Here is a 13,244-nt window from a genome sequence, read left to right on the forward strand (position 1 = left end):
TTTATACCCGCTCGTTGGTGGCCCGATCCGAAGTACAGTAATCTATGTTGTTGAGTTTCATGAATAAGTTCTCCCCTCTCTGTTCGCCATGGTCACTATGCATGAAAAATGCCTGTACCTAATAGCCAGGAGGAAAACCTCATAAACCAGTGGGCATTGATTAAACTACTAGAATTGTCTTGTCTAAATAGAGGAAAAGGAATAATTTAACCATATAACCCTAGAATAAATGAAGCTTTGATCCCACCAACAAAGTTTAAAGCCTAGACCAAGAGGATCAACATGTTTCCAGGTACCTGATTATTTCTTTATGGAAAAATATCTGGTAGTACAGGATAAACTTTTTAAAGATTTCAAAATAGTGAAATAAAATCTCAACTATTTTTGAACTCGTGGTGTTGCTATCATTACAACTTTAAAAAATAATAATCAATTGCCTTCACATCTAAACCTTAAATGCACCCACTAGAATATATAATAGGAAAAGTCCATTTACAATAATGTCTAAATCTAAGACTGACAAGAAAAATATAATCCTTCAGTATATAATATTAAGACAGTCTCAAAAGTAGATTTAACAAGTGCAAAAATACTATATACTAATGACTACAGTGTCATAAAAAATATCAGTTATCTAAATTGAAAGATAAAAATATAAGGCAATCCAAATTGAATACCAAACAAATCTTTTTGTTTTAATTTTGTTCTCTATAAAAAATAATTGATTCTAAAGTACACATGAAAAAGTAACAGGAAGAAGAGCTAGGAGTCCCCTGGACGGGGGAGGGAGGCAACAACAGTAGAAGGAATATAATCTTATGAAGCATTAAAGTCTACTCTACAGCTTTTATATTCCAGACAGCCTTACAGCATTTAAAGAGGCATAGAGATCAAGAAAGCAAGCTACAATGGACTAAGAAAAACCTAGAATTAGACCTAAATGAGTATGAAATTTAATCTATGATAAAAAAGTTAAACCAATGGTGGGGACTTGACCAATTACTAAGTAAATGATGAACATGTAGGTAAATGAAATTAGAGAAACTGAAAAAAAAAACAAAAAACAAACAACACTATTTGGAGAATAAAAAATAAAATTGGATCAATACCCTAGACCACCACTTGGTTTAAAAGGCAAATATTTTTTCAACAATAAAGAATTAAAAAAAATAAAAATTAAAAGGAATTAAAAAAAAATGGTAGCCCGAAAAGAATATAGACTTTTAATGAAGGAACACATAAATCAAATTATGAATATAAATGTAGGAACAATAAATGAAAGATTCATAAAGTTCACTTTGTGAAATCAAAACACTGTGTTTGAAAACATAAAACCATAATCAAACTCAACAAACATCAAGTTCCAAAATGGTGGAGTAGTAAGTGGAAGCTACACTGACATTTTCCCGGGACCAAACTGGAATTACAACTAAAATATAGAAAAATTATCCTGAATAATCAACTGAAGACTAGCTGGAGAGAACCCTGTAAACCAAGGATGGAGAGTGGAGACCTCATAGAGATGGTAGGAAGTGCAGAGGCACAAAAGAGCTGGCTGGGATCCGTAGACAGCAGCTGAAGTTCCAGAGGGATATTTCAGGTGTGGGCAGTTCCCACTGAGAACACTGGGGTCTAAACCCAAGCTGGGATGGCCATCCCAGAGCACCAGAACTGAGAAAAGTGCCGAGAAAACATCTGACTGTGAAAAGAAGAAGGGTTGCTGTCTGGAGTCATCTTCCACTCCCATTTCTAGTTTGATGTCCAATTATTCAAGAGTAATATAAAACTTTGAATGCCACTTTCAAATTATATTAGATAATCTATCAATCCCATTTTTTCATTGGAGAATTTTCAGCTACAGTCATTCCCCCTTAGAGAAATAATCAAAATACTTACTTGCTAAGTCTTCTGCACCAATATACTTATGGAATATACTTTTTCTACTCTTATTGGAAGGTCTACTCAATGGATCCCAGGTCTTCCTCTTCCTTTGGTCTACTCCCTTGTTTTAGTGGAGTAAAACCTCCTGGAGTTTTCTGAGAAAGAGTGTATTTGAGGATTTGAGTGTCTGAAAATGAATGTCTTTATTATTTAACTTTAATTTATAGTTTGGCTCCTACAAATTTTTAAAGTGAAGCATAAAAAGCCAATTGGAACTTCTGTGTCTATTAGCAGGATTTGTTGACTGGTGGTCCTCACTGTGGGGTAAGAGAGAATTGCTTGTTTCAATTTAAAGACCATTTTTAATTCACATTTGTAGAAATTTTCTTTCATGCTGTTTAAATTCTTTAGAAATAAAATGAGAAAAGTCTTCAAATCTCCAGTGAAGGAAAATGTGTAGGTATCAGAATATTTTTTAAGTACTTGGAAGAGAACTAATAGCAGCCACTCTTTATAGATTGTTTCAATCCATTTTCATATTATATCCCCTACCTATTTCAAACTGCTTTTCGTTGCCCTGATTTGGAAGCCAGCTAAAATATTCCCCAGAAGTCATTCTTAGCATGTATCACAATCACCAGTAGGGCTTGTTAAAACACTTTGCCTGGACACATTTTCAGAGTGTGTGATTCCTTGGTGGTGATGGTGCCTGAAATTTGCTAACAACTTGCCCTGGTGATGTTGCTGGTCCAAGAACTACTGTGATACAAAAGGTTTGGAAATATTACATATTCTTTCATTGAAATATGTATAATCTATCTTTACAGACAATTCTCATTATCCTACCTAATAAAAGAATAATATTCAAATTGACCCTAACTCCACTACACCCACAAGCTACGCCCACCAGCCACGCCACCAGCCAATCAGGAGCAAATATGCAAAATAAACCCAACCAAGATGGCTACAGCCACAGAAAGCAGGAGGGAGGCTTGGGTTTCCCCAGTAACAAAGGAAGCCAAGCTTTCCACGTGCCATTGCAGGCCTAAGCCTCCACTCAAGGCTACAAAGTTTCAATTGTAGAAGGTAAACAAATCCCAACAGAAATGGCGGCAGCCACTGAGCTGGAAAGAGTGTGGGAGGCTTGGGTTTCCCCCGGCAATGGAGGAAGAAAAGCTTCTGTAGCCCTGGCTGCCTTAGGCCTCCGCTCCAGGCTACAAAGTTTCAATTGAAGAAGGTAAATAAATTCCAGATACCAAGGCCTCCGCTTGGTTCGCCAGGGGGCGTGGCCAGCCTGCAAACCACCACAGGCCCTTCATCCAGTCCACCCCACTCCCCTAGGGAACCCCCACCCTGATCCGGGACACCCTTCAGGGCAAACCAGCTGGCCCCCACCCGTGCACCAGGCCTCTATCCTATCTAATAAAAGAGTAATATGCAGATTGACCTTCACTTCAAAACACAATATGGCTGCCCCCATGTGATCAAAGATCCTGCCCCCATGTGGACACAAGATGGCCACCACAAGATCTCAGCAGGGGAGTGCAGTTGGGAGGCACCCGGCCTGCAAGGGAGGGCAGTTGAGAGGGACCAGGCCTGAACGGGAGGGCAGTTGGAGGTGATCAACCCTGCAGGGGAGGGCAGTTAGGGGTGACCAGGCTGGCAGAGGAGGGAAATTGGGGGCAAACAGGCTGGCAGGGGAGCAGTTAGACATCAATCAGGCTGGCAGAGGAGCAGTTAGGCATCAATCAGGCTGGCAGTGGAGTGGTTAGGAGGTGATCAGGCTGGCAGCCAGAAGCGATTAGGGGCAGTCATGAAGGCAGGCAGGCGAGCAGTTGGGAGCCAGCAGTCCTACATTGTGAGAGGGATGTCCGACTGCCTGTTTAGGCCCAATCCCACTGGTATCGGGCCTAAACGGGCATTCGGACATTCCTCGAGCGGTCCCAGATTGGAGAGGGTGGAGGCTGGGCTGAGGGACATCCCCCCTCTGTGCACGAATTTTGTGCACCGGGCCTCTAGTAATTAAATAAAATAGCAAAATTTGTCAATCTCATGTAATCCCAATTAGAGATCATCATTTTTAGGGCTCTTCAGAAGAAGTTTGACCAATTGTCTCTCAGATTACCCAGATTAGGAGTAAGTTTATCGTGGAAAAAGGGCTTTAGCAGCATGATTACAACTATGAGCTCTAGAACCAGGTATCTAGGATTACTTGTCTCTGGGCTCAGTGTAAGTAAGCCTCATTTGCTTAAGTTCTATCATCTCTATCATCTCCTCTGGAAATATCAATATCTCTTATTTCTTATCTTATTTTTAAAATTTCATCAGATAATAGATGAAAAACATTTACTGAGAGCTTGGCCCACAGTAAGCACTAAATGTATTGTGTGTGTGCCAAGAGCCTTATCATCTCCAATGAACTGCTTCTATGACTAATAAAAGGACCTGGGATTCAGGAGCTGACTCAGTTCTAATGCAAACCTTCAGCAAATGTAATATCTGCATTTGAGCAAATATGAATATCATGATCCTCTGGTGTCTGGGACACAAGAAATAACATCCTTTGTCCCTGTCTCAGAAAACTTGTGTCTTCTGTCAGCAATAATGAATGTGTGGCAGCTAAATATTTAGCTTGTAAGTAGAGGAAAACCCAAAATGTTCCCATGTTTTTAACAGTTTCTTTCTTTCTTTTTAAAGTTAAATGTTTTTAATATATTTCATTATATGTATATATTAATATATAAAAAATTGATTTTTAACAGAGAGGAAGGGAGAGGGATAGAGAGTTAGGAACATCGATCAGCTGCCTTCTGCACACCTCCTACAGGGGATGTACCCACAACCCAGGTACAACACTTGGCCGGAATTGAACCTGGGACCTTCCAGTCTGCAGGCCAGTGCTCTATCCACTGTGGAAAACCGGTTAGGGCAACAGTTGTTTTTTTTTTTTTTTTTTTAATCCTCACTTGAGGACATTTTTTTCCATTGATTTTATTTTATTTTATTTTAAGAGAGATAGTGGAATGGGAGAAAGAGAGAAGCATCAATCTGAGAGAAGCACATTGATTGATTGTCTCCAGCATACTTGCTTACTGAGGCCCCAGATTGAGCCTGCAATCAAGGTACATGCGCTAGAACCTGACGCTTTGGTCTGAGGGCCAATGCTCCAACCACTGAGAAAACCCTGCCAGGGCGTAATAGTTTCTTTGAATGCTGGTTATCCTTTAGTTGTACCATGAAGTTAAATAGACTTAAAAGAAAAAAATAAACCTCTATATTCCCTGGCGGATGTCTCAGTTTGTTGAATGTCATCCCATGTGCCCAAAATGTGCTTGTTCAATTCACAGCCAAGGCAAGTGACTAGGTTGCAGGCTTGATTCCCAATGGGGGCATGCAGGAGGCAGCCAAAGAATTTCTCTCTCTCGAATCAATGTCTTTCTCTCTCCTTCTCTCTTAAATCAATAAAACACGTCTTTAAAAAGTAATTAAATAAATAAACCTCTATAATATGAAATTACAAACCACAAGTTACTCTTTATATGTACATATATATGAGTTTTTACATCCTTTAAATCCTAGGTAAGATTCTGTAAATATTTACCAAGTTTAATTTTTTAGAAATTTTTTTCGTACTTGTGTGACTAAAATATGGGCTATTTGTACATATGGTTTTGAGGTTAATATCATGAAAAGGGAGGTTACCAATGCAATTCAATCTGATTTCTTTTAAACTTCAATATCTGTAAAACTAAAGTTCTTACTATTTCACAAATGTCTTCCTTTACACAGAAATGAACCCATTGCAGACTAATTTGGTTTGAATAATATATTTAGTTTTAAAATCAATGCTGCTTTATTTGTGGATAATTTTCTTGTTGCTAGTGTATTTTTCTCATTGGTGTTTAGGAATAGATTATTCCGATAATTTGTAAAATGCTAAATTTATGTATCTCAAATAAAGCTGGTTTCAATATGGGGGTTTTATGTTCAGTCTCAAGAGGTTAAAATTAAAGCAGTTAAGTTTAATATTTGACAAACTATTTTAAGTAGTTAATCTTTTACTATGGAGAGGCAAATTACTATCTCTTTTACTCTATCAACCCTTATTTCCAAAAGCTTACATTTATCTCAAATATTTGTTATATTCTCTACTAGTGTCATTTGGGAGGTCAGAATTTGACCCATACTTAGGTGTCAAATTGATAAATTGTCCTCACATTGTGTTTTGCAAATAAACAAAGCTTTTAGCAGGTCTGCTGTAAATCAAATATTTCATGATTTCCCCACATTTCACAGTAAATCTTGAGACTCAAGTCAAAAGCATAGTTTTTATTCCTTCTTCATTATATTTGAGCCCTATTTTGAAAATTATCTTAATTTTATTGATTACTTATTATAGGGAAATACTCAGTCCTTAATTTAATGTATTAAAAATTAATGGAGCTGAGGACAATAGCATTGATTAGCCACTAATGTGTACATAACATACTGGCCACCTAAGTGATTTTTTTCTTGTGTAAATTATTTCTTTAAATTTCTTTATTGATTAAGTATAAATTCTTCACTTTAGATTCATTATCAGCCAGGAATACAAATGAATTTGTATATGACATTCAAAACTTTCTCTTTTTCATGCCTCAAAATTCATAGTTGAAAGTAGTGAGGCAAAACTCCATGCTGGTCAAAAAGAGTGGAAACTAATGCAGCAGCATTAGGGATTCAGAAATATTGACACCATTATTATGAGCATTTGTGAGCACAAAATTGACTTTATGCATTAGTCTAATAGTGTGTAGGTGTGATTTCAAGCACTGGAAAATACTGCCAATGGTTAGGTGGAGTAAGAGTTCTTTACCCACAAAGGCAGGACCTACTGAAGGTAAAGAAGGCTGAAGAAGGCTAAGTAATGGCCTGGTTCTAATGGAACTGCTAAGGTTTGGAAGTAAACACATATTGCTCTGAATGGAGAAGGCATATTCTGTGGTGGGTGGGATGTACAATGGAGCGACTATATAGAGTTCAAACCCTGTACAGAGCCCAGCAGTTTCCAGAAGATATAGCATGGAGCCTAACAGAGGCCAGGTGAATGAGACCTTTGGGCTTGACAAGAACAGGATTCTTGACAAGGGCCAGAGGCTTCCTCTTTTCCAAGCCTCTGGGGAAATGATAAAGAGTAGCAAAAGCGACAATGGCTTGTTGTAAAAATATATGAGATTATTCCTAATAGCGGGGGATATTTGATAAATGTTAGAATTGTAAGGAATTATGAGATGTTTTCAAATCCACACATATACACCAATATGCACCTCACATATAATCATGGTTGTACATTAGTTAAATAATACTGCGCATAAGATATAAATAGCAATACTATTTCTGTGAGACAAACATGGTTCTAAGCCTAGTTTTCTCAGGTATTGCTTAGCCTCACCCTAGACACATAAAATAATTGCCTTTCTAAATTCAATTTGCCTATCCTCTAGTTTTGATAAGGAGTAAATGAATAAAAGAAATTCAAGTTCATGGAAGAGTTTCCATTGCATAAAAGGGATCACTGTGGTCTATGGATGTGGCAGTCCTCTAGTCCTATGAATACTAGCTGGAGCCTGGAATGCACTGATGTCATGCACATGTCATGGAACACTGCTGAAACCATAGCGATGACTTGAATCATAACTGCCCTGGTGGTGTCCTAGGCACTGGTCAGAGCAGTGATTGCTGAGGGTAGACGACTCTCAAGTGACTTGTTATTGATTGTAATTTGTTTATATTAATTGTGCTTGTTGTAATTTCATTCTTTATCATCATCAACTGACATTCTGAGAGTAGAGTTTGGGGGAGAAAGGTGCCTGATTTGACTGACTCTTTACAGAGTTGAACCATGAAACGAAATGAAAAAAAGAAACATCTGGAAAGTGAGTATTTCATAAAAACTGCAAGGATTTCAAGAGGTGTGTGTTAAGCACATCCTTGGGGAATAGGATAGCCAGGTACTGTTTTCTAAAAAGAGAATCCTAGTTGTAATGAGGAAGGGAGAGAGAGAGAGAGAGAGAGATAGGTGGGGAGAAAGTGACAGAGGGATAGGAAGGAAGGGAAAGGAGGAGAGATGGACGCAGGGATGGGAAGTGGGAGAAAGATGGAGACAGAGAGAAAGATAGGAGGGGGAGGGTGGAGGAGAGGGAGGAGAAGGAAGAGAAAGGAGAGGAGGGATGGGGAAAGAATTTTGAACACTTAAAACTGTTTCTGTAGAAATTAGAGTATAATGTCAGAAATAATTTATTTACCCAGGGGTAAAGATGAATTATTTTGTTAGGCTATGAAGATGTAAATGTGGGGCTCCTATGTGAAATGTAAGAAAAAATGGGACGCATTGGTGCGCTGGTGCGTGCACACTCACACACACACACACACACAAACACACACAAACAAAAACAAACAAAAAAAAAAAAACACCTTGTAACAATGATGGTTTAATTAAGGAGATATTTTAGCTCTTTCTGGATAAATGGAAAACTGAAATAGTTTGGTTACTATGGAGATTATAAGTAAACAAGTAACCACTATGAGGAGGACCCTTGCTCAGTGGTGGGAAGAAGACAGAATGGAGCCAACACCAACGTTCCCACGGTAGCTCACATTCCTAAAGAGGACTGATATTTCTTTTTTTTAAAAAAAATATGTATATATTATTGACTTTTTACAGAAAGGAAGGGAGAGGGATAGAGAGTTAGAAACATTGATGAAAGAGAAACATTGATCAGCTGCCACCTGCACACTTGCCACTGAGTATGTGCCTGCAACCAAGGTACATGCCCTTGACTGTAATTGAACCTGGGACCCTTGAGTCCAGAGGTGGATGCTCTATCCACTGAGGCAAACTGGTTAGGGCAAGGACTGATATTTCTAACTTTTTTAGGATTTCTGCATCCTCCAATGAATCTTTGGAAAAGGCTATATTCATTTCACTTTAAAAAAACAATAGTACATATTATAGACTAGAGGCCTGGCGCACGGAATCTGTGCACGGGTTTGTGTGGGGGGGGTGTCCCTCAGACCAGCCTGCCCCTTCTCCAATCTGGGATCCCTCTCACAATCCAGGACTGTTGTTTCCCAACTGCTCACCTGCCTGCCTTCCTGATTGCCCCTAACCACTTCTGCCTGCCAGCCTAACCACCCCCTAACCACTCTGCTGCCAGCCTGATTGATGTCTAACTGCTCCCCTGCCAGTCTGTTTGGCCCCCAACTTCCTTCCTCTGCCAGCCTGGTCACCCTTAACTGCCCTTCCCTGCAGGCTTGATCGCCCCCAACTGCCCTCCTCTGCTGGCCATCTTGTGGTGGCCATCTTGTGTTCCACATGGGGGCAGCCATCTTTGACCACATGGGAGCAGCCATCTTGTGTGTTGGAGTGATGGTCAATCTGCATATTACTCTTTTATTAGACAGGATAGAGGCCTGGTGCGTGGGTGGGAGCTTACTGGTTTGCCCTGAAGGGTGGGGATTCCCTTGGGGTGTGGGGCAGCCTGAGCGAGGTGGTTTGCAGGCCGGCCATGCCCCCTGGTGACCCAAGAGGAGGCCCTGGTATCTCGAATTTATTTACCTTCTACAATTGAAACTCTGTAGCCTGTAGCGGAGTCAAGCCTTGTGCTCGCTCCGTGGCCAGCAGCCATTTCTGTGGGGTTAATTCACCTTCTATAATTGAAACTTTGTAGCCTTAAGCAGAGGCCTGGGCTGGCCAGGGTGTGTGGAAAGCTTGGCTTCCTCTATTGCTGGAGAAACTCAAGCCTTCCTCATGCTCTCTCCATGGACTCAGCCATCTTGGTTGGGTTGATTTGCATAACCACTCCTGATTGGATGGTGGGTGTGGCCTGTGGGTGTGGTGTAGTGATGGTTAATTTGCATATTACTATTTTATTAGATAGGATGTTATTGAACATAAACTATGAGACATGGAAAAATACAATCAAACCTATTCACATATACACACATACAGAACATTACACACATACAGAACATAAATAATCCAGGGAAAAAGTAGATATTAACCTGACATAATTGCCCACTATTTATGTACCAGGTCCATTTTTTTTTGCCTCTCAAAAACACATATCTCTACTAGAGTAGATTAGTATTCAGTGACTAGTAAACAAGTGGATCTATTTCTTGCTTATATGATAAATTGGCACATATATGCAGGCCACTAGGGCAAGTCTCTTCCATGAGGTAATTCATGGGTCTGAGCTGATGTAAACTTTGTTATCATTAACATTCAGCTTTCCAATAGAAACCCCAAGATATCAACATGCCAGTAAATTAGGAAAAAGAAGAGCATGGTGGAAAGGGCATATGTTTCTATCCCTCCCCCCTCCATGCTTCTCTTTCCCCATTGCACTCACTCCACCTTCTCTCTGGCCACCATAACACTGTTGTCTGTGTCTATGGGTCACTCATGTATTCTCTTTGACTAATCCCTTTACCTTCTTTCATCCCATCTTCCCCCTTCTCTCCTCTGACAACTGTCAGTCTGTTTCATGTATCCATATCTCTGTTTCTATTCTGTTTTTCAGTTTATTTTGTTCATTAGATAGCACATGTAAGAGAGCTCATATGATATTTGTCTTTCCCTGACTGGCTTATTTCACTTAGCATAATAATCTCTAGGTCCATCCATGCTGTCACAGAAGGTAGGATTTTTTTTTTTTTTATGACCATCTAGTATTTCATTGTGTAAATGTACCATAGATTTTTTAAAATTAATCTACTGATGTGCACTTAGGATGTTTCCAGATCTTGGCTCCAGTAAATAACACTTTACTGCAAATAGGGGTATATATATTCTTTCATATTGGTATTTCAATATTTTTAGGCTATATTCCCAGAAGTGGGATTGCTGATTAAAAGGCAGTTGCATTTTACAATTTTTGAGGAAACTCCATAGTGTTTTCCACAGTGGCTGCACCAGTCTGCATTCCCACAAGTGCACTAAAGTGCCCTTGTTTTCACATCCTCACCAGCACTTGTTGTTTATGGGTTTATTGATGGTAGTCATTCTGGCAGGTATAAGGTGGTATTATGCTTTGTGACTTTTATTATTTTTAATTAGCTTTTTAGATAGAGGGAGAGAGAGAGAGAGAGAGAGAGAGAGAGAGAGAGAGAGAGAGAGAGAGAGAGAGAGAGATTGTTGTGAGAGTGGAACATAAATGGGCTGCTACTTGCATGCTCCCCAACCTGGGTCTATGCCCTGACTGGGAATCAAATCCAACCAACCGAGGCACACCAACCAGGGCTCATTGTGGTTTCTCCGAGCATTTCTCTGAAGATTAGTGATGTTGAGCATTTTTTCAGATGTCTATGGCCCATCTGTATGTCCTGTTTGGAAATGTGTCTATTCAGGTTTTTGCCAATTTTCATTGGGTTTTATTCCTCCTGTTTTATAATTTATTTATATATTTTGGAAATAAACCCTTTATGTGATGTAACATTGGTAACTATATTTTCCTATACAGTGGGTTTCTCCTTATTTTGTTGATAGTTTCTTTTGCTTGCAGAGGTTTTTTGTTTGTTTAATAGTTAGGTAAAATGCATAAATAATGAACATGCACCACATCTCTATTGTTTCTAATCTCTCAGCAAATCTGCAGCATAGACAAGGCAGTGGCACTAGCTCCAGGCTGAAAGCATGGGCGACTTCTTCTTCCTCAGATGACTTATCCTGCATCCCCTTTAAAGACAAGCTAACTGGTGCTGTTAAGAGTGTATGATTGAATAGGATTTAAAGTGAGGTTGGGATCTTGGCAGAACCCAAAGTTAAGCTGAGTAGTACTGCCCAGTAGTTGACACAAGGCTGCCCAAGGCTATGGGGTGGGGAAGGGGGTTAATGAGAGGAAAAAGGTGACATATGTAATATTTTTAACAATAAAGAATTACTTAAAAAAACACAACTTACCATTAAAAAACAAACAAACACACAAACACATTTGCATCCTCTTTAATGTGATCAGCGATGGAAGCAATACATTCCTGAGAAAAGCACTTACAAGGACTGGAGCAAAAGGACAGAGATCAGTGGAGAACAGTGTTCTATTTGAGGAAATAATAGGAGAGGGATTAAAGTAATTAGATTTTTATCAGAGAAACATGGAAGAATATGTTCCTGTATGCCAGACAAGGGCATGTTATATTATAAGGAACATGTGAAGCACTAACTTAAAATAGACATAAGTGGTAGAACCCTCAAGAACTTAACTTGAACTAGAATACAGACATATGCAATCAAAGACCCCATCGCATCCATATACTTTCATAGCCAATGTTTACATTCACAGGCAACCCTATCAGACCAATTTGCACTCATTCTCCCCATCATTCATTTCCTTACAGTCTTCCACAGGCTTCTAAATTTTCCATGCTCCATTTTGTCTGTACCATAGATATTTCCCTGACTCTTAGCACACTAGATGAGTATCCATGTTTTTAATTTTTATGTAAGTAGAAGGGCACAATATAGCTTTGGTTCTGGTTTCTTTCTCTCATCATTATATTTGTATAATTTATTCATGTCGCATATGACTTTAGTTTCTTCATTCTATGTATACCATTGCATGAATATAATTTCTTTATTGATCATACTTTTCTGAGCACTTGGTTGCTTTCAGTCTGAATTACTTGAAAAGGTGATTTTTTGGACATATATTACATGTACCTTCAATAAAGATATTTCTGTTTGGTGAATATTTAACAGTTAGACTGAAAGTTCTTAGCTTGCGTATTCTATCTTAGCCCCTTTCAGAACTCAATTTTTCACCATTTGCTTTCTAAGGCAATCTCATGTTACTGCACACCAAATTTGCACACTCTTCTCTCTGCCATCTTTTTCAAAGCCCTGGTATTTTTTCTCTTATACAACTTGATTTTCACATCCTCACTTTCTTTAATTATTTCCCCACTTTACACAAATACACTAATTCAACTAGCTAGCTTCAAAGGGAATATTCTCAGTAATGACATTCCATATCTAAACTATGTAGTATGTAAAACACACACAAATCTATCAGTATAGGAAAAGCAATGTATACACTTAAATATGTGCTTACCTAACAAAAACAAAGGATACATACCATCCACAGCCACCCAAAATTTAGCCCATATTCAGATTTTCAAACAATAAATTTATCACACATTATTTAATCTTAATACAATTTTAACCAACAAATTATGAATTTAAACACCAAACACATTACTTTACCTATACCACACTGCTAAAATGTGAATAATATATTTACCAGAAACATTCATAAGAGATGAAGATAATCTTAAACAGTTAAATAATGAGCATTGAGCTTTGTTAACAATGAAATGGGAACAGT

The 13,244-nt window shown here is 38.7% G+C and overlaps 1 protein-coding gene across 1 annotated transcript in view; it reads left to right on the forward strand.

Moving 5' to 3' along the window:
- Positions 1-13,244, forward strand: part of LOC129147489 (uncharacterized) — a 52,416-nt gene that overhangs the window by 21,972 nt on the left and 17,200 nt on the right. The gene's annotated exons all lie outside the window — the stretch shown is intronic.

The sequence above is a fragment of the Eptesicus fuscus genome, chromosome 3, assembly GCF_027574615.1.
Source record: "Eptesicus fuscus isolate TK198812 chromosome 3, DD_ASM_mEF_20220401, whole genome shotgun sequence".
NCBI lineage: Eukaryota > Metazoa > Chordata > Mammalia > Chiroptera > Vespertilionidae > Eptesicus > Eptesicus fuscus.